This window comes from Ranitomeya imitator, chromosome 3 (assembly GCF_032444005.1).
Source record: "Ranitomeya imitator isolate aRanImi1 chromosome 3, aRanImi1.pri, whole genome shotgun sequence".
Taxonomy (NCBI): domain Eukaryota; kingdom Metazoa; phylum Chordata; class Amphibia; order Anura; family Dendrobatidae; genus Ranitomeya; species Ranitomeya imitator.
This window is the reverse complement of record NC_091284.1, coordinates 142,584,387-142,605,270: the sequence shown is the minus strand read 5'-3', so window position 1 is coordinate 142,605,270 and position 20,884 is coordinate 142,584,387.

Below are 20,884 nucleotides of genomic sequence, written 5' to 3'. Positions count from 1 at the left end.
GCTCTAGTGAACAACCAGGTGGTTGCTTAGTTATGCCCCTCCAGGCTCTCCCCGGAAGGTGGCACAGTGGTTCCACAACCACTTGCGTAACAGGAATACAGGACAGTTCTGTGTCAAATATGACCCCAAGACAGCGAGCATGCTGCTTTGGGGTTATGGTTCAACCTCCCAAGGCAATTGCAATATCAGATATAGGAAGGTTAAAAGAGGGAGGAAACACGAGAAGATCAGTTTTGGAGAGATTCAGTTTTAGATAAAGGGAGGAGCTGATGTTAGAGACAGCAGACAGACAATCCCTGATGTTTTGTATTAAGAAGATGATAATGTCAGGAGAATTATTACACATAACTTAACTTATGATATGATTTCTTTGCCCTTGTGGATTTTATAGATTGTTACTGACATCTGGTGAGAATCTCATGTCAGTAGAACCTTTAGAAATCTATTTACTTAGAAAATTGGTGATGTTTTCAGTATTTAATTCACCGATTGCATATAATTGATTGGCACACACTAATATTGGTACACACTATTATTTTTTTCAATAATTTTTTCTAGTATTCGTGCTTCGCAGCATTTCTTTTCCAGAACTGTCCAAAACTTTTCGACATCTATATATATATAAAGTTGTGTGTGTCTGTATCAAGCCATGCCCACTCCACATAGCCCTGCCCACTCAGCAAACAGTATCACACAGGATAGGATTAGATACACGACTCAGCACACTGTATCACACAGGATAGGAGAGGATACACAGCTCAGCAGGCAGTATCACACAGGATAGGATTAGATACAAGGCTCAGCAGACAGTATCACACAGGAGAGGATTAGATACACAGCTCAGCAGACTGTATCACACAGGATGGAACAAGACTCTTGATTAAGAACATGTTTGCACAAGTAATTGCAGCAACCATTTTGACAGGATGTTCCAAAGGAGAGGACATTTTTAATCCAAGAATTCCACTCATTTCATCTGATTTGCCTTTTGGTTTTAAACGCCTCCAGTTTCCAGTTTGATTGGCTTTTGCAATGTCCTTTAACAAGGCTCAGAGACTGTCCATGAAAGTAGTAGGGATCGATTTGCAATCTCCATGCTTTTCTCATGGCTAACTTTACGTGGCCTGTTCAAGAGTTTGAAAAAAAACCCAAAAATATTTATCAAAAGGCTCTTGAATGAGTTTAAAATAAAATATTATCAATACTTGGGTAATCATATAGTTAATTTGTGTTGCAAATCCGTACTGTTGAATATACAGTCATGGCCAAAAGTATTGACACCCCTGCAATTCTGTCAGATAATACTCATTTTCTTCCTGAAAATGATTGCAAACACAAATTATTTGGTATTATCTTCATTTAATTTGTCTTAAATGAAAAAACACAAAAGAGAATGAAGCAAAAAGCAAAACATTGATCATTTCACACAAAACTCCAAAAATGGGCCAGACAAAAGTATTGGCACCCTCAGCCTAATACTTGGCTGCACAACCTTTAGCCAAAATAACTGCAACCAACCGCTTCCGGTAACCATCAATGAGTTTCTTACCAAGCTCTGCTGGAATTTTGGACCATTCTTCATTGGCAAATTGCTCCAGGTCCCTGATATTTGAAGGGTGCCTTCTCCAAACTGCCATTTTTAGATCTCTCCACAGGCGTTCTATGGGATTCAGGTCTGGGCTCATTGCTGGCCACCTTAGAAGTCTCCAGTGCTTTCTCTCAAACCATTTTCTAGTGCTTTTTGAAGTGTGTTTTGGGTCATTGACCTGCTGGAAGACACATGACCTCTGAGGGAGACCCAGCTTTCTCACACTGGGCCCTACATTATGCTGCAAAATTTGTTGTTAGTCTTCAGACTTCATAATGCCATGCTCACGGTCAAGCAGTCCAGTGCCAGAGGCAGCAAAGCAACCCCAAAACATCAGGGAACCTCTGCCATGTTTTACTGTAGGGACCGTGTTCTTTTCTTTGAATGCCTCTTTTTTGCTCCTGTAAACTCTATGTTGATGCCTTTGCCCAAAAAGCTCTACTTTTGTCTCATCTGACCAGAGAACATTCTTCCAAAACGTTTTAGGCTTTTTCAGATAAGTTTTGGCAAACTCCAGCCTGGCTTTTTTATGTCTCGGGGTAAGAAGTGGGGTCTTCCTGGGTCTCCTACCATACAGTCCCTTTTCATTCAGATGCCAACAGATAGTACGGGTTGACACTGTTGTACCCTCGGACTGCAGGGCAGCTTGAACTTGTTTGGATGTTAGTCGAGGTTCTTTATCCAACATCCGCACAATCTTGCATTGAAATCTCTTGTCAATTTTTCTTTTCCGTCCACATCTAGGGAGGTTAGCCACAGTGCCATGGGCTTTAAACTTTTTGATGATACTGCACACGGTAGACACAGGAACATTCAGGTCTTTGGAGATGGACTTGTAGCCTTGAGATTGCTCATGCTTCCTCACAATTTGGTTTCTCAAGTCCTCAGACAGTTCCTTGGTCTTCTTTCTTTTCTCCATGCTCAGTGTGGTACACACAAGTACACAGGACAGAGGTTGAGTCAACTTTAATCCATGTCAACTGGCTACAAGTGTGATTTAGTTATTGCCAACACCAGTTAGGTGCCACATGTAAATTACAGGTGCTGTTAATTACGCAAAAATAAGAGAAGCATGACATGATTTTTCGAACAGTGCCAATACTTTTGTCCACCCCTTTTTTATGTTTGGTGTAGAATTATATCCAATTTGGCTTTAGGACAATACTTTTTGTGTTTTTACATTTAAGACAAATTAAATGAGGATAATAATACCAAATAATTTGTGTTTACAATCATTTTCAGGAAGAAAATTAGCATTATCTGACAGAATTGCAGGGGTGTCAATACTTTTGGCCATGACTGTATGATGTGAAATGTTTTTATGTGCAATATAATTATTATAATTTGTTATAACTAACCACAGTTAGTTAGTATGCCTGGCCATCATCGGGCTCTTCAGCTAGTTACTGTATAAACCCAGTCCTTAAATGAATATTCAGAGTATTTGTGAAATTGATATTAAAAAAAGCTTTTTGTCAAACATTTTCACATTTGAAAATTAAGCTGCTGTGAAGTTATAGACTTTGGATTTTGACAACTGAATTGTGCAGCTAAAAGAAACTAATCAACTGAAGTGGAAAAGATAAAAATATTGACCCTTTTCTTAAAACATTAAATTTGCCATTTGGGTATGATTAGAGCTGTAACCTAGCCATCCAGGCAAATAAATTGGGAATGGAGAGAAGCAAAGTAGTAACAAATTGTGACAGAATCAATACTCTTATCAGCAATAAATCTTTTCTGTTAAAAATAGTGTTCTAGCAAAATTTCATCTACATCACTCATGCATTAGTAAGCTTAGAATTACTTCATCATGGTAACTATACACATTCAGGTACAAAATGTCTTACATTTCTCTACATTTATGTGAAGGAAAGATATATATCTTGGTACAGTGTTAGCCAGTGGAGAGAAAATTATTTACAGTCCTCAGTGGTTGATACCTTTTAATCGCAATCCACTTGCATCTATTAACCCCTTAAATGCCACTGACAGTGGCATTTAAATTGTGCTTTCGGCCACCAGGCGGAAACCCGCCCACCCGTGACCCCGTCACGTGATCACTAGAGTTGAGCGACTTTTACTTTTTTAGGATCGAGTCGGGTTTCGCGAAACCCGACTTTGTCAAAAGTCGGGTCGGGTGAAATCGGCCGATTATTTCGAAAAGTCGGTGGCCGACCGAAACACGAAACCCAATGCAAGTCAATGGGGAATCAAAGTTGGCAGTGAGTGGAGGACAGGAAAACACCTACAGTGCCCATTTTAATGCCAAAAACATCAATTCTTATTTCTTAAGCTTGTCAATCTTAATTTACTTTATATTAATAGTTAGGCATTGAAAACAGGGGGTCATTTGGCTTAAGTTGTGGGGGGGGGTAGGGCTGGCTCAAGATTTTCGTGGGCCCAGGAAACGCGGAATACGTCACAGCGGTGGAGCAGGGATAGGTAAGTATTTCAACTTTGCAAGTGCTGTGATCCTGAGCAAGCAGGGGGGTCCACTCGTTGGCACTTGGCACTGGCACAGGGCCCCTCAAAGTATGGCGGTGTGTTTGATGGTGGGTGGCACCTCCCACTGCCAGAGACACTTTTGCGTACTCTGAGGGGCCCTGTGCCAGTGATGTCGCCAATGAGTATGCCCCCCACCTGATGAAGGAACCTGCACTTTCATCTGCACCTTCCTCTTTGTCCCCGTGTAAGGTGGTATAGTATGCGGGAAGGGGAACCTTTGGTTTGGGAGACTGAACCAAAACTCAGGGCCAGTGTATAAAACAACACAATGTATGTGGCAAAAAAGTGGCTGGCTGATATACGACAAACTAACAGGACTGAAGTATATTCCCTTTGTGATAATTTGAATCTCACTTTTTTGGGGGAGACTGAACCAAAACTCAGGCCCTGTGCATAAAACAACACAATGTAAGTGGCAGAAGGTGGCTGGCTGGCATACGACAAACTAACAGGACTGCAGTATATTCACTTTGTGAGAATTTGAATCTCACTTTTTTGGGGGGAGACTGAACCAAAACTCAGGCCCAGTGTATATAACAGCGCAATGTAAGTGGCAGAAAGTGGCTGGCTGATATATGACAAACTAACAGGACTGCAGTATATCCACTTTGTGAGAATTTGAATCTCACTTTTTTTGTGGAGACTGAACCAAAACTCAGGCCCAGTGTATATAACAACGCAATGTAAGTGGCAGAAAGTGGCTGGCTGATATATGACAAACTAACAGGACTGCAGTATATCCACTTTGTGAGAATTTGAATCTCACTTTTTTTGTGGAGACTGAACCAAAACTCAGGCCCAGTGTATATAACAGCGCAATGTAAGTGACAGAAAGTGGCTGGCTGACATATGACAAACTAACAGGACAGAAGTATATCCACTTTGTGAGAATTTGAATCTCACTTTTTTGGGGGGAAACTGAACCAAAACTCAGGCCCTGTGCATAAAATAACGCAATCTAAGTGGCAGAAAGTGGCTGGCTGATATACCACAAACTAACAGGACTGCAGTATATCCACTTTGTGAGAATTTGAATCTCACTTTTTTTTGGGGAGACTGAACCAAAACTCAAGCCCAGTGTATATAACAATGCAATCTAAGTGGCAGAAAGTGGCTGGCTGACATACGACAAACTAACAGGACTGCAGTATATCCACTTTGTGAGAATTAGAATCTCCCTTTTTTGGGGAGACTGAACCAAAACTCAGGCCCTGTGTATATAACAATGCAATCTAAGTGGCAGAAAGTAGCTGGAAGATATATGAAAAAATACAAGGACTGTAGTACAATTTCAATCTCCCTACAATGATCTCAGGAAAAGTGTGGCAGCTATAAAAAGGACTGCTGCACACAAAAGTGTGGACAAATAAACAAGATAACTGTGCAGAAAGGAGCAACAGGATTTTTGCTTTTAAAAAAGCAGTTGGTTTGCACAGCAGCGTGCAAACAGCAATGCAGCTATCAGGGAGCCTTATAGGGCAGCCTAACAAGCTACAGAGCTGATGCACAAAAATATAGCCTGCACTGTCCCTGCAAAAAAATGGTGGTGTTGGACAGTGGAAATCGCAACAGCACAAGCGTTTTGGGGGTTAATCTTCCTCCCTAACTATATCCGGTCTTCTGATGAAGCTGCAGCAACCTCTCCCTATGCTAAAATCGGCACAAGTAAGATGGCAGCTGGCGTGCACTCCCCTTTATAGCCCCTGTGATGCCACAGAAAGCAAGCCAATCACTGTCATGCCCTTCTCTAAGATGGTGGGGACCGAGACCTATGTCGTCACGCTGCCCACACTCTGCATCCTATTTCATTGGCTGAAAAATGGCGCTGAAAGCGTCATACGAAACGCGACTTTTGCACGCAGATTGCCGACCTCATGGCCGATCCCACACTAGGATCGGGTCAGGTTTCATGAAACCCGACTTTGCCGAAAGTCGGCGATTTTTGAATTTGTCCAATCCGTTTCGCTCAACCCTACTCTGCAGTACAAATTGTGCTTCACTGGAAATGCTGATCTGTGGTGGTCCATGTATTGACCACCACTGTAAAAGGTATTATAATTCATAAGATGCCGTAGCTGCATGGCCTTATGGAGAGGCCTGTGAGCAATGCAATTTTATATTAGCCTGCTCTCCGATGCTTGAACAGTTAGGCTACGTGCACACGTTGCGGATTCCATTGCGGATTTTTCCGTGCGGATTCTGCAAAATTCACAGGTAAAACTCAGGATTTGGTGCAGTTTTTTGCGGATTTCACCTGCTTTTTTACACCTGCAGATTCCTATTAAAGAATAGGTGTAAAACGCTGTGGAATCCGCAGAAAGAAATTACATGCTGCGGAAAATAAACTGCAGTGTTTCCGAGCTGAATTTTCCACAACATGTGCACTACGGATTTTTAACAACTGTAAAACAAATCTCAAAATGTTAGAATTTGCATGAAATCATGAATTATAGGAAATTCAACTCATCATCTTTCGCAGATCGATTATAAAATCTGTGCTGACTTGTGCCTCCTCTGTTTCTGTTTTGGTATCTGGGCAGCAGCACGCCTTTGTTGCTTGTTTTATGATTCAGTTCCTGATGCAATCTCATGACATTGATTCACTCGTCTCTAGTCATATTGCAAAAGAAAATCACAAAACATCCTCCATTCTGTGACTACAGCGATCAGGTGGATGATGGCAGAAGTTAATAATCCCATAACATACTTTTATTTTGCGTTTAGCTTAAAAGGAACTTTTTTTTAACATAAAAATGGATGAAAAAGGAATTAATCATTTTAAATAAAAAATGGATTGTCTTAAGTCTCATACTTCCCAAAAAACATAGAAATACATTAATTTATAAATATGGGGACAGTTAACTGGCGAGTGGCGACACATCTAACTTCCAAGTGTAAGATTTTCTATTCAGTCTTGTAGAAGTCAGCATGCATAAAATTGTTTTCTTTCTAAAAAAAAAAACAACACTATATACATCTGATATGATCCGTGATGAATTCAATCAACTCACCCATTTACATTAACATTTTTATGACCAAATATGAAAATATGCACATTTTGCAGAGCAATAATCATCACTGTTCTCTTCCTCTACTTGATATGTGTTTGTAATGTTATTCTTTTTCTGGAGCAATCTCCACATTTGATTACTTTTTCTGATTTCCAGATAAGATTGATTATGTTATAAAAATCACAATGTCCTCTGAATAAAACTGTGCTATGTATTTTCACATCAAAGTAGTTATGATATAACAATTGGCACTTTCCGGTAACATCCTGAGTATTAAGATAAAATTGCTTCCTTTCATGGTTGAGTAGTTTACCTGTCATGATTTCAAGTGAGGTTTTGTACTTTCTGTTAATATCAACATAATAATATTTTAAACACTAAGGGGGTGTTAAACAAAGAAGACTTAGTTCAAAGATCAATAATGAAATAGCAGATCTATATGCATTGAGTTTGTATGTTCTTCCCGTGTTTGCTTGAGTTTCCTTCGGGTTCTCTGGTTTCCTCCCACATTCTAAAGACATACAGATAGGGAATCTAGATTGTGAGCCCCAAGGGGGACAGTGCCAATTATGTTTGCAAAGCACTGTGGAATTAATGGGGCTATATAAATGAGTAAAATAAATACATTTATAACATTGTCAAATACAAAACATGGAGGCACATTTAAAAACGAAAAAAAAAAATGTAAGACTTTTTTGGCATGCAAACTTTTGCATACATTCCCTATTACTACAGATGATGTAATTTGTTCAAGTAGACGTTAATTGTACTTGAATTTTTTAAAAATTCACATTGTGGTGAATTAGGATTTTTTTGTTATTCACTCCACTCAAACTTAGCAAAATGGTGGTAAGCTGCGATCGCCATCTTGCTAAAGAGTAAAGTGCCTGCTCTCTGCCTCCTGTCTCATTTTCTGCTCCTCCTCAAATTACATCTCTGCATAAACTGAAGGGTGGAGTGCTCAGAGGCTATGTATCCAAATATCAAAGACTGTCCGTCACTTCTAAACAAACAACAGGTTGATACTAAGAGTAACTATTTCCATATATGCCATATATACTAGAGCATAAGCCAACCTGAGTATAAGCCGAAGCACCTAGTTTTGCCACGAAATACTGGGTATGCTTTTTGACTCAAGTATAAGCCGAGTATGCATTGTCACCTCATCCCCATCCTGGTATGCATGGCTCCTCCGTCCCTGTCATTGTATGCATGGCTATTTATCCCCAATCCTTGTATGCATAATTCCTGTTAAAAAAATAAAAATAAATTAACCACACCCTATTTACCTGCCTGCGCGTCCTCGCTGGTACTGCACCTCATTCTGGCGCCAGCAGCTCTTTTGGCCGAGCGATCCCTTGGCCTCGCTTATTAAGGTAAGGAATATGCATTCTACTGGAGTGGTGAGGTGTGCATATTCATTACCTTAATGAGTGGGGCCATGTGATCTCTTGGCCAAAAGAGCTGCTGGAGCCAAAACGAAGGAGATGCAGTGCCAGCGAGGGCGTGCCATAGGTGAATAGGATATGTGCTGGAAGCCGGCAGCTGGCACTGTGCGCTATTACAGCAGTGGTACGTGCCTTAGCCACAGCCGCTGGCTCTTGCCTCTGTGTCCCGCTGCTCTGCCGCTCCTCCTCCCCTGCCGGCTTCTGGCACAACTGACTTGTGTATAAGCCGAGGGGGCGTTTTCAGCACAAAAAAAGTGCTGAAAAAATTGGCGTAAACACGAGTATGTACATACTAACAAATAATGTTGCACTCTTACACTATTGCATGGAAACATTAAATATATGAAATTGAAATTGCATTACTGCTCTAGAAAATAAGAAAAAAAACGACAATAGTCATAGTATTGAAATACACCACTCAGTTTACCATTAAATGGAGTCTGCAGTGAAATTGCACAAAAGAAAATAACAATTCTGCAGTTGCCATTTTCTGAGACCCATAACGTTTTCATTTTGGTGCAGACACTGACATTTTGATTGCTTCTTACTGTATTTTTTGTGAAGCTGCAGGGAATGAAAAAACACAATTCTAGCTTTTTGATTTTTTTTCTTGTAACTGCATTTACCAACTGGATTAATTTTAGATTTTGAAAGATCAAACTTGTACATATGCAAGTATACCACACGTTTATGTTTAATTTTCATATGTTTATATTCATATTTTTTACTTCATTATTTTTACTGTGTGAAAAATGAAGTGACATGAGTTTTTATGTTATTTTTAAATTTTTTTTCTATTTTAAAAGTATTTTCTTGTGCCTTCAATTTATAAAAAGTGTTACACATTTGTGACTTGCAAGCTTTTTCATGTTTTCCCCATGACTTAGTTTTCAGTTTTAGTTCAAGACACATCATCTAAGATATTTAATACATGTGGGGACAAATGACCCCAGAGAGAGGACCTGGAAACCATCTACAGTGACTTTGAAAACTTAGGTAAGAAAGTGAAAGAACTGGGAGCGCAGGTGGTCTTCTCTTCCATCCTCTCAGTGGATGGTCATGGAACAAGGAGGTGGTATAAGATTCTGTGGGTGAACAACTGGCTACATCAATGGTGCTGTCAGCAAGAATTTGGTTTTCTGGATCACGGAGTGAATTACCTATACGATGAACTGCTTTTTAGAGATGGGGTGCACCTTACAAAGACTGGAAAACATGTATTTGGATTTCGCCTTGCTACACTCATCAGGAGAGCTTTAAACTCATAGGCGGACATACCGCCGGTTCAACCGGTGCGACTACACCAGGGCCCGGAGGCTCCGGGGGGCCCCTGCAGGGCGGCTAATAATGAGGGCAATCAGGACAGGTTATCCGGCTCCGTGGGCCCCTGGCCAGATTGCCCTCTTGTGCGGCGGGCAGCTCCGCTGTCTCCAAGAGAAAATGGCAGCGGAGTGGAGCTGCAGGGAATGGATGCTTCTTGCCCGCGCTTCCTGTCTCACACAGCAGCAGCTGCATGACATCATCATTCGGTGCCGCAGCTGTGCGAGACAGGAAGCTGCCAGCGTGCGGCTTCATGATAGGATACCATGCGCAGAGGTGAGACATCTCCTGTCTTCTTCACAGCTGCTCCTCTTCCCGGCTCGTCCTGTCTGGCACCTTCTCCCTGCACTGACTGCACACACTTCCAGCCTGTGCAGAACGGCGTCTGCACACTCATGGCTGGAACGAAGCTGCAGCTGTGCAGGACCTCAATCACTCCCTGAACAGGAGGTAAAGAATGGTCCTAATGTGATGGGTTGTTTAGCAGAGTAAAGAGAGGAGGCAGGGGCTGCAGTCAGAGACTAGAAGCAGTGATTTACTGACTGTGACCCCCGGAGCTTTGTGTTGTCTGGTCAGTGCAGGATTCTAATCCACAGACAGCACCAACCAGAGAGCTCAGAGCTCAGGAGCGCAGTCACTAAATCACTGGGTCTATTCTTTGATGGGACCCACACTCCAGTCATCACTGCTGTAACAAATCCAGGCTGGGACTGACCCCTGAGCCCATCCCCCAGTGAAGACTTTATTCACATATACTGTATCTGTTGCATCAAACACACAGGTGCAATACATAGACACATATAAGAGTACTAGATGGTGGCCCAATTCTAACGCATCGGGTATTCTAGAATATGTATGTCCACGTAGTATATTGCGCAGCCACGTAGTATATTTCCCAGCCACGTAGTATATTGGAAAGTGATGTATATTGCGCAGCCACGTAGTATATTGCCCAGTTACGTAGTATGTTGCCCAGTGACGTAGTATATTGTGCAGCCACGTAGTATATTGCCCAGCTACGTAGTATGTTGCCCAGTGACGTAGTATATTGCCCAGCGACGTAGTATACAGCACAGAGCCACATATTATATTGGCCAGTAACGTAGTATATTGCCCAGCCACGTAGTATATTGCGCAGCCACGTAGTATATTTCCCAGCCACGTAGTATATTGCCCAGTCACGTAGTATATTGCGCAGCCACGTAGTATATTTCCCAGCCACGTAGTATATTGGCCAGTGACGTATATTGCGCAGCCATGTAGTATATTGCCCAGTCACGTAGTATATTGCGCAGCCACATAGTATATTGCCCAGTGACGTAGTATATCGCACAGCGATGTAGCATACAGCACAGAGCCACATATTATATTGGCCAGTAACATAATATATTGCCGAGTGACGTAGTATACAGCACAAAGCCACGTAGTATATTGCACAGCAAAGTAGTATACAGCACAGAGCCACATAGTATATTGCCCACTCACGTAGCATATTGGCCAGTCACGTAGTATATTGCCCAGCTAGGTTTGTCACAGGTGAAAAAATAAAAAATAAACATAAACTCACCTTTCCGAAGACCCCTTGTAGTCCACGGCAGCTTCCGGTCCCAGTGTTGGTATGGGCACAGGACCTGTGATGACGTCGCGGTCACATGACCGTGACGTCATGGCAGGTCTTTCTAGCGCAGGCTTGCAGGGCCTGTGATGACGTCGCGGTCACATGACAGTGATGTCATGGCAGGTCCTTCTGCCATACCATCGTTGCCACCGGAAACTGCAGCGGAAGATGGCGGCCAGCGGGAGCGGCTCAGTGGACTACAGAGGGTGAGTATAGCAGGTTTATTTTTTTTTCAATTATTTTTAACATTACATTTTTTACTATTGATGCCGCATAGGCAGCGTCAATAGTAAAAAGTTGGGGACACACAGGGTTAATAGCGGCGGTAACGGAGTGCGTTACCCGCGGCATAACGCGGTCCGTTACCGCCGGCATTAACCCTGTGCTAGCGGTGACCGGAGGGGAGTATGCGGGCGACAGGCACTGACTGCGGGGAGTAGGGGGCGGGCAATTTTTCCGGACTGTGCCCGTCGCCGATTGGTCCCGGCAGCCATGACAGGCAGCTGGCGAGACCAATCAGCGAATGAATAACCGTGACAGAGAGAAGGACAGACAGACAGACGGAAGTGACCCTTATACAATTATATCGTAGATATAGGTTTGTCACCTTAAAAGGAGGGGGGCCCAGACACATTTCCTGCACAGGGGCCCCAAGCTGTCTGTGTCCGCCCCTGTTTAAACTAGAACAATATGGAAAGGTAAGCAAAAGGCCAGAAAAAGCCATACACCTGACAAATACTATTGAGAACTCTGCTCTATTAGAAGTGGAAAGGAAGAACAAACTTATACTGCAGTAGTCAGTACCTGAGCCATCACATCAGTGGTTCCCAGTGGAGCACAGTTTCAATGGCAGAGTCATTTTTCACTTCCAGAATCAATGTTTAAGTCTTTTTCTTCTGTAGAGTTTAAGCTCTTATGGTCAGCAAGGAGACAAGGCTTGCTGACCATAAAGAACTACTAATCTATGGAATAGTTTTCCTCAAGAGCATGTGAGTTGCCCTACCCGGGCCTGGGGTACTTGGCACCGGGTCCGGTCGCAATTTAGGGGGTGGTCCCGGTGGAAGCTATTCGGTCCGTGCCCTGGGCACTCAAGTTAAGGGCGACTCAACTTTGACATCATGAACAGGAATTTACTTCTCTAGGGCTGCGCCAATTAGTTGGCCAGTTAGGATGCTGTCCTTTTGATGCTCTGTCAGGGGATATACTTCAAATAGGCTGCAGAGCCTTTCCTTAAAGTCACTTTGTGTATGGGACTCCTCTGAATATTGTGGCAGCCAGGCTGCTCCTGGTATATATGGTATGGACAGCGGCATTATGGGCTCTGTAGCTGTGGCTGGGTCTGGCCTACAAGCCGTAGGTGCTGGTGTAGCTGGGTCTACAAGCCGTAGGTGCTGTGGACCCTGCGGGGCCTAATGGAATTATGGGGCCTGTGGCTGCAACCACCGTGGGGCCTGGGGGCATCATGGGGCCTGTGGCTGCGACCACCGCGGAGCCTGGGAGCATCATGGGGCCTGCGGCTGGGACTGCCACCAATTCTCCTCCCGGGTGAGACATGGTTTTTCCCTCGTTCTAACCTTGTAGAGACCTAACGTCTCTCCTCTGGAGTCTGTAGCGGCTACTCTGTGTGCGCGGTCTGCAGCGGTTCCTGCTGTATGCGGTCAGGTGCTCTGCTCGGTCCTCCTCCCAGGGCTCTGGCACGGCGTCTCCACTTCCGGCCCTGCTGCACAGCGTCTTCACTTGCAGCTCTTCCTGGCAGCACGGCACCTGGTTCCTTCTTCACGCTCTTTCGCTGACTCCACCCACAAAGGTGCACCTCCTTCTTCCCCTCGCGCTCCACGCAGTGCGGCAATGGCAGCTTGCAAGCAAACTGGTACTGTCTCTGGCACACAGTACCTGGCGATGCCAGGGCACGTAATCCTGTTCGTGATGCCAAAGTTATGTCACCCACCAGGGCAATGGGGATACTCTGTACCGAGTCCGGTCGCACTTGAATGGGATGTCACGGTGGCTGCAACTCGGTCCCTGGCCCTGGGACTCAATTAAAGGGGAAAAGCCTTTAAGGGTAATTTTAGACTAGAGTTTATTCATGTCACCACCTGTGGTTCTTGGTCAGAGGGGACCGACGCTGCTTAAAGGAGTTCTCTGGGGTGATGTTTTTGCAGCAAGATGGTGGCACTTCCCACAGGTGAAGTGGGGTTCCCAGAGATCCCAAGGTGTATGGTAAGGATGGTTGTTTGCCGGTAAATAACGGAGGACACAGGGTTGCAGTCTTTACCTGGTTTACTGAAGTAGGAGTCAGCCTCAGTCCAGGGTACCAACAACAGATGCAGAAGGAGTCCAGGCAGCCTGAAAACAAGTAGAAATCCCCTTGTCAGGTCAGATTTGGAGCCTTCCACTATGCACTGGTTTTCTGGTCCCTTGCTACCTGTAGTTTGCTGGCAAGGTACCCCTTTCTCTCTCCTGTCCTGGGACAGTACCTGCATGGTAGGCAACTTGAGCTGTTCTCTTGGGGTTCCTGACACAGTGATTCCAGGCTCTAACTGCTGCTGTACCTCAGGTTTAGTATGGGCAATTTATGCCATCCGGTTCTACTGTGGACCTTGAGGTTATCCACAATCTCGGGCTCCCGGTGCCCGGTTTCTGTGCTCTGGCTCACAGGAGGCCCAATTGCCGCCTCCTTGAGCTCCTAATCACTCCTCTGATCTCCCATCGTGTCTCTTGTCTCACACGGACTGAACTCACTCCTCCTCCAGACCAGGATCTTTATTGAGAAAAGTTCCCCTAAAACCGGGTTTTGAGCTCCCCTTTCTGGCCTAGATTCAGAATGTGTTGTGTGTAAGATTACCTGCCAAAGGGATCCCACTTATCTCGAGGCATGGCATTACCCTCCCCGAGAGGAAACCAGCACCACTGTGGTACCCGAACTCCTGGGATGCCACACATGCCCAATGGAAACTGTTTATGGTTGGAGTCCAAAACCCTCCAAAAATTAGGGTCAGACACCATGAAAAGTTGCATCAATTGACCCACAGTAGAAATTGTATAATGGAACAGCATGGGTGGATGGGACAGGGCCTGGTCCAGCATTTTTAGTTTACAAAATGAACAATAAGAGATGGATAAGTGACAGGTGTAGGACTGGTGATCTGAAACCTCTTCCACCACAGGCAGCCTACCAGATGTAGACTTAACTTGTAGGAGTTTCCACATTTCAAAAAATATTGGCACACAACACTACAGTGGCATTAATTTCCCCATAGTAGAAATAGTATAATGGTGCTTTGAGACCCCTGCCACTACAGGCAACACACAACAAGGAAACCTGAAAAAGTTTCCATTTACCAAAAATTTTGCATGTCATGACTTAGAAGGACACAAAAGGAGGAGAAGGAGGAAGAATAAAAGGAATATTAGGTGCTTTAAAAAAGCAAAAAAGACAAATTGTAAAAGTAACAGCAGTGTACACATCTTCTGATTGTTGTGCTACCAAGCCACTTGTTAGTAACATCAGCAGCAACAGCAGGAACTGTAATAATGTGAGATCAATGCAGCACACTGGAAACTACACCATCGCCTAGTGTACCCCATCTGTTACTAGGGTGCAAAAGTCATTGGATGTCCATGACTTGTTCATCTTAATAAAAGTTAAGAGGTCTACACTTTTAGGGGACAACAGTCTGCGTTTATTCATCAGGACACTACCAGCAGCACTGAAGACACATTAAGAGAATGCTGACTGCTGGGCATGATAAAACCTCAAACGCATGACTGGAGAGATCAGGCCACTGTTTCATTTTTGAGGACCAAAATGAAAAATGGTCCAAACCTTCCCGCATCGATATTGAGCTCAAGATACTCCTGCACCATCTTCTCCAGTCGAACACTATGTGTCAGACTTGTACTCTGTTCCACTGGTGCAAAAAACAGAAATTGCTTCTCCCACTTAAGCTGCTGCTAATATTTTTGCATTGACGACTCAACATTTCGGGGGTTAGACGTCTATAACTGGGATGCACATTGTGTGCCTTACCACTGTCTTGAAGAAAGCTTCTTAAGAGTATCTACAAGCGTGCTTCAATACTCCAGCATGCGTTTGAACCTTTCCAGGAGGAAAGCATCTGGCAAAATTTACTCCTGCACTGTGGATCTAACACAGTGGCAACCCAGTAGTCAGAACTACTTCTAATACGGGCATCATGTTGCAGACGAATTCTTTTGGCTGCACTATGTGTTGGGCACTTACATGAGGTCCAGGTACCTGATGTGTTGGTGGCTGGGTAACGTTCAAGCTTATTTCCCCCATCCCCTCCCACCAACCACCCTCGATCACTATTCCACCCTCCCTTGCTACACGCCTGTGTGACTACATACCGGAACTTAGAGATATTATCACTTCTACATCCTCCTCTTCATCTAGGATCATAACCTCCTCCCACAGACTATTCAAAGTGTGCTCCAGCATATAGATGACCGGAATGGTGATGCTGATGATGGCATCGTCACTGCTAACCATCTTAGTAGCCATTATTAAACAGTTCAGAAAGGTGCAGAGGTCCTTAATCTGTACCCACTCAGCAAGTGTGATTTGCATCACATCCATACTGCATTGGCCCAGACTATGCTAAAAGACATAAATGACATACTGTACTAGGGCTCGTCACTGATGCCACACTCGCTGCAACATGTGCAGAGTGGAAATGCACCGTGTTGGCACATCATATACACTGCTCAAAAAAATAAAGGGAACACTTAAACAACAGAATATAAATCCAAGTAAATCAAACTTATGTGAAATCAAACTGTCCACTTAGAAAGCAACAATGCTTGACAATCAATTTCACATGCTGCTGTGCAAATGGAATAGACACCAGATGGAAATTATTGGCAATTATCAAGACACACTCAATAAAGGAGTAGTTCTGTAGGTGGGGACCACAGACCACATCTCAGTACCAATGCTTTCTGGCTGATGTTTTGATCAATTTTCAATGTTGGTTCTGCTTTCACACTCGTGGTAGAAGGAGACGGACACTACAACCCACACAAGTGGCTCAGGCAGTGCAGTCCATCCAGGATGGCACATCAATGCAAGCTGCGGAAAGAAGGTTTGCTGTGTCTGTCAATGTAGTGTCAAGAGGCTGGTGGTGCTACCAGGAGACAGGCCAGTACGCAAGGAGATGTGGAGGGGGCCATAGAAGGGCAACAACCCAGGAGCAGGACCGCTACCTCAGCCTTTGTGCAGGGAGGAACAGGAGGTGCACTGCCAGAGCCCTGCAAAATGACCTCCAGCAGGCCACAAATGTGCACGTGTCTGCACAAATTGTTAGAAACCGACTTCATGAGGATGGTCTGAGTGCCCGACGTCTACAGATGGGAGTTGTGCTCACAGCCCAACACCATGCAGGATGCTTGGCATTTGCCACAGAACACCAGGATTAGCAAATTTGCCACTGGCGCCCTGTGCTCTTCACAGATGAAAGCAGGTTCACACTGAGAACATGTGACAGACGTGACAGAGTCTGGAGATGCCGTGGAGAGCAATCTGCTGCCTGCAACATCCATCAGCATGACTGGTTTGGCAGTGGGTCAGTAATGGTGTGGCATTTCTTTGGAGGGCCGCACAGCCCTCCATGTGATCGCCAGAGGTAGCTGACTGCCATTAGGTACCAAGATGAGATCGTCAGGCCCCTTGTGAGACCATATGCTGGTGCAGTTGACCCTGGGTTCCTCCTAATGCAGGAAAATGCAAGACTTCATGTGGCTGAACTGTGTCAACAGTTCCTGCAAGATGAAGGCATTGAAGCTATGGACTGGCCCTCCTGTTCCCCAGACCTGAATCCGATTGAACACATCTGGGACAATATGTCTCGCATCATCCACCAACCTCACGTTGCACCACAGACTGCCCAGGAGTTGGAGGATGCTATAGTCCAGGTCTGCGAGGAGATCCCTCAGGACACCATCCGCCGCCTCATCAGGAGCATGCCCAGGCATTGTAGAGAGGTCATACAGGCATGTGGAGGCCACACATACTACAGAGCATGGATTCTTTGTCTGGAGGCATTTCCACTGAGGTTGGATCAGCCTGAAACTTCATTTTCCATTTTGATTTTGAGCATCATTCCAACTCCAGACCTCCGTGGGATTTTAGTTTTGATTTACGTTGCTCATTTTTAGGTTTTATTGTTCTCAACACATTCCACTATGTAATGAATAAAGATTTACAACTGGAATATTTCATTCAGTGATATTTTGGATGTGGGATTTTAGTGTTCCCTTTATTTTTTTGAGCAGAGTATAAACTGGTTAACCGGTAGGCCAAAAGCGATGCAAGTCGATGAGGGTGCAGGGTGCGAATGGCGAAAGGGAGCACACAGTTGGCTTTGCAACTGGGGTCCTCTGTTGCAAAGCCAACTCTGGGTAAATATACTTTTGAGTAACCCTCCCTAATATTTGTTATTTGTATAGGTACTCCCTGGCCGGCTTGCAGATATAGAGTTTGGATTAATGCTGTTACAGCTTTATTCATGACATCAGTCTCTTTTCATAGGCAATACAGGTTTGGGACATCCTCCAGCATCACTCTGCAATATTTCTGCATCTCAAGCACTTGACACTTTTACAATACTGCTCTGCACTTTATATATTATGCTGCTTTCTGAGATGTTTAGCAGGATATTTGTCATCTGTTAATAGTCACTGCTGTTGCACTAGGTATTTTTGCATGAGCTGTTTTACCCATTTGTCTAATATCATATGTTTTACAAATGATCTTCTTTCTTTGCACAGTGTCTTTCATATTCTGTATGGCATGTGTTGTCATATCCTTTGTTTTTATGTTATTTAATGTGTTTTTAATTCATATTGGTAACTAAATTAAGATTTATGAATTTTCATATATATTTTGGTTTTGGAGGATCTTTTCTCTTTTTCTTTTTTTTCCAGCTCTTATGGTCCTCCGTATTATTGTTATATTGGGCATCATAGTCTGGTGATGAGGTTCTGGTGGAGGCTCCATCTTGCCCTGTCAGCACGACTGCATTCTCTTCTCATCATGTTCGAAAGTACTAGTATGAAGCCATAACTGGCTGAGACTTATTACCAGCTACCCTGGGTTGCATTAAACGCTTCTGTTATTTATCATTCTGGGTGTTTAGTGGCCTTTTTTTAGGCGAAGATGTCCATTCATTTTTTCAGCATGGTCTCCCTAGCACTCTGATTACCGCATTCATGATCGTATAGCATTGCATATTGCAGGTGTTGTGTCAGGACATTTGTGTTGTCCACCAGTGCACTTTTTTACTATCCAGGTACACTAGTTGTTTTAGCTGTCATTTCTTTTTCACTCCTTATTTTTGACTGCGTGAATTTATATTTTTCTAAATAAAATATTGCATTAAATAATAATAAGCCGCTATCTGGTATGGTTTTTGTGCACAACTGCATTGTGAACAAAGTTACACTTTTTTTTATATTATTTATTGATCCATCCCCTTACTTTGTTGGTCCATGTATTATGGCTTAGGGGTGTGTCTTCTCTTGGCCTAGAGGATTTTTTTGTAGGTTTTATTAGTCTGATTGCCATAGGTAGAATCGGGATGGAATTTTTTTCCCCAATGTGGAGCTTAGTGTTTGCTGCATGGGTTTTTTTGCCTTCCTCTGGATCAATATGTTAGGCAACATGTTAGGCTATGAGTTGAACTAGATGGACTTAAAGTCTTCCTTCAACCTTAAATACTATCTTACTATGCTAAGGCTTTAATAGCAAAGAAATGTACCCAAGAAAATGTAATACCCTATGGGTGAGCGGCATAATGCCGATACATTTTTAACAAGTTTTTTTTATGGTTATATACCAACCAAATGGATTTCAGACCATGGAATAGTCTATGGGTGAGCAATATAATACATTTTTGAACAAGTTTTTTCAGGGTTATATAGCAAAGAAATGTACCCAAGAAAATATAAGAAAAAGTCTATGAATGAGTAATATAATACTTGAGCGCCCCGTCAGGGCTCTGGAGTACTCGGTACTGGGTCCTGCGGTTCACAGGGGGGATGTCATGGTGGCTGACCCGGTCCGTGGCCCTGGGACGTCCATATAAAAGGGAAAGGTCTTTAAAGGGATAAATTTTATGTTTGTGACGCCACCTGTGGTATTCGGTCAGGGTGACCGACGCTGCTTTAAGGGGTCCGCTGGGGTGATGTTATGGCAGCTAGATGGTATACCTTCCCACAGGTGAAGTATACCCCCAGGGCTCCTGATGTGTAGATTGTGGTATGCTGAGAGGTGCAGAGAAGAACGAGGACACAATGTTGCAGTCTCTTTACCTTTACTGAAGACTTCAACATCCACAGTCCAGGGCACCAGACCACAGGGCAAGCAGAGAAGTCCGGGCAGTCTAGAGACAAACAAGTTCCCCAGGGTTAGTCAGGTGGGAGCCTACCACTCTGCGCTTTCTGTCTATAAGTCCCTGCTGCCGCTAAGTGTCTCAACAAGGTCTTTAATTGTTCTGCTGTCCTAGGATAGGTACCTGTATGGCAGGCAGCTCGGGCCATAGGTTCTAGGGTCCGTTCTTTGTGACTCCGGGCTCCTAAGTGCTGCTGTGCCACAGGCAATTGTGGGCAGAGTTTTGGTAATGCAATGCCCTCCGGTTCTGCTTCGTGTCATAGAGTCCACGTGAACCTCGAGCTCCTGGTTCCTGGATTCTTGCGCTGTAGCTCTTCAGAGGCCTGCTCATGGCCTCCTAGAGCTCTCACTTTCCTCTGTGCTCCACTCCTGTCTGTCCTCGCACACAGACCTTCACTACAGACTGAGCTCACTCCGCCTCCAAACCAGGATCTTTATTGAAGGAAGCTGCCCTAAAACAGGGCTTGGAGCTCCCCCTCCTGGCCTGGAAGTGGAAGGTGTTGTGTGTGTGTAAACCTACCAAAGGAAATCTCACTTGTCTCCAGACATAGAACTATCTTCCCCGTGAGGAAGAAAGCACTACTGTGGTACCCAAACTCCTGGGGTGCCACAATAACAATATATTTTTAAACAAGTTTGAGGCTTATAAACCAATGAAATGTACTCCGGACCACAATACTGCATGGCTCAGAAATGTAACCAAGCAAAATTTATAAATGTTTTTTGAGTGTTTTATATCACAAAAATGCACCCCAGAACATAGAATAGTGTATGGGTAAGAAATATAAATAATCTAATCCTAAAACATTTTTCATTGGTTTTTGTAAGATTTACATACCATCATAATGCAACAATAACCATGTTAAACTCTATGGATGAGTCATTGAATCTATAAAAATAAATTGAAATAATATATTTTGAAAGTGTATCTGATTTACTTAGGCTAGGCTCACATTGCGTTAGTGCAGTCCGTTCAACGCA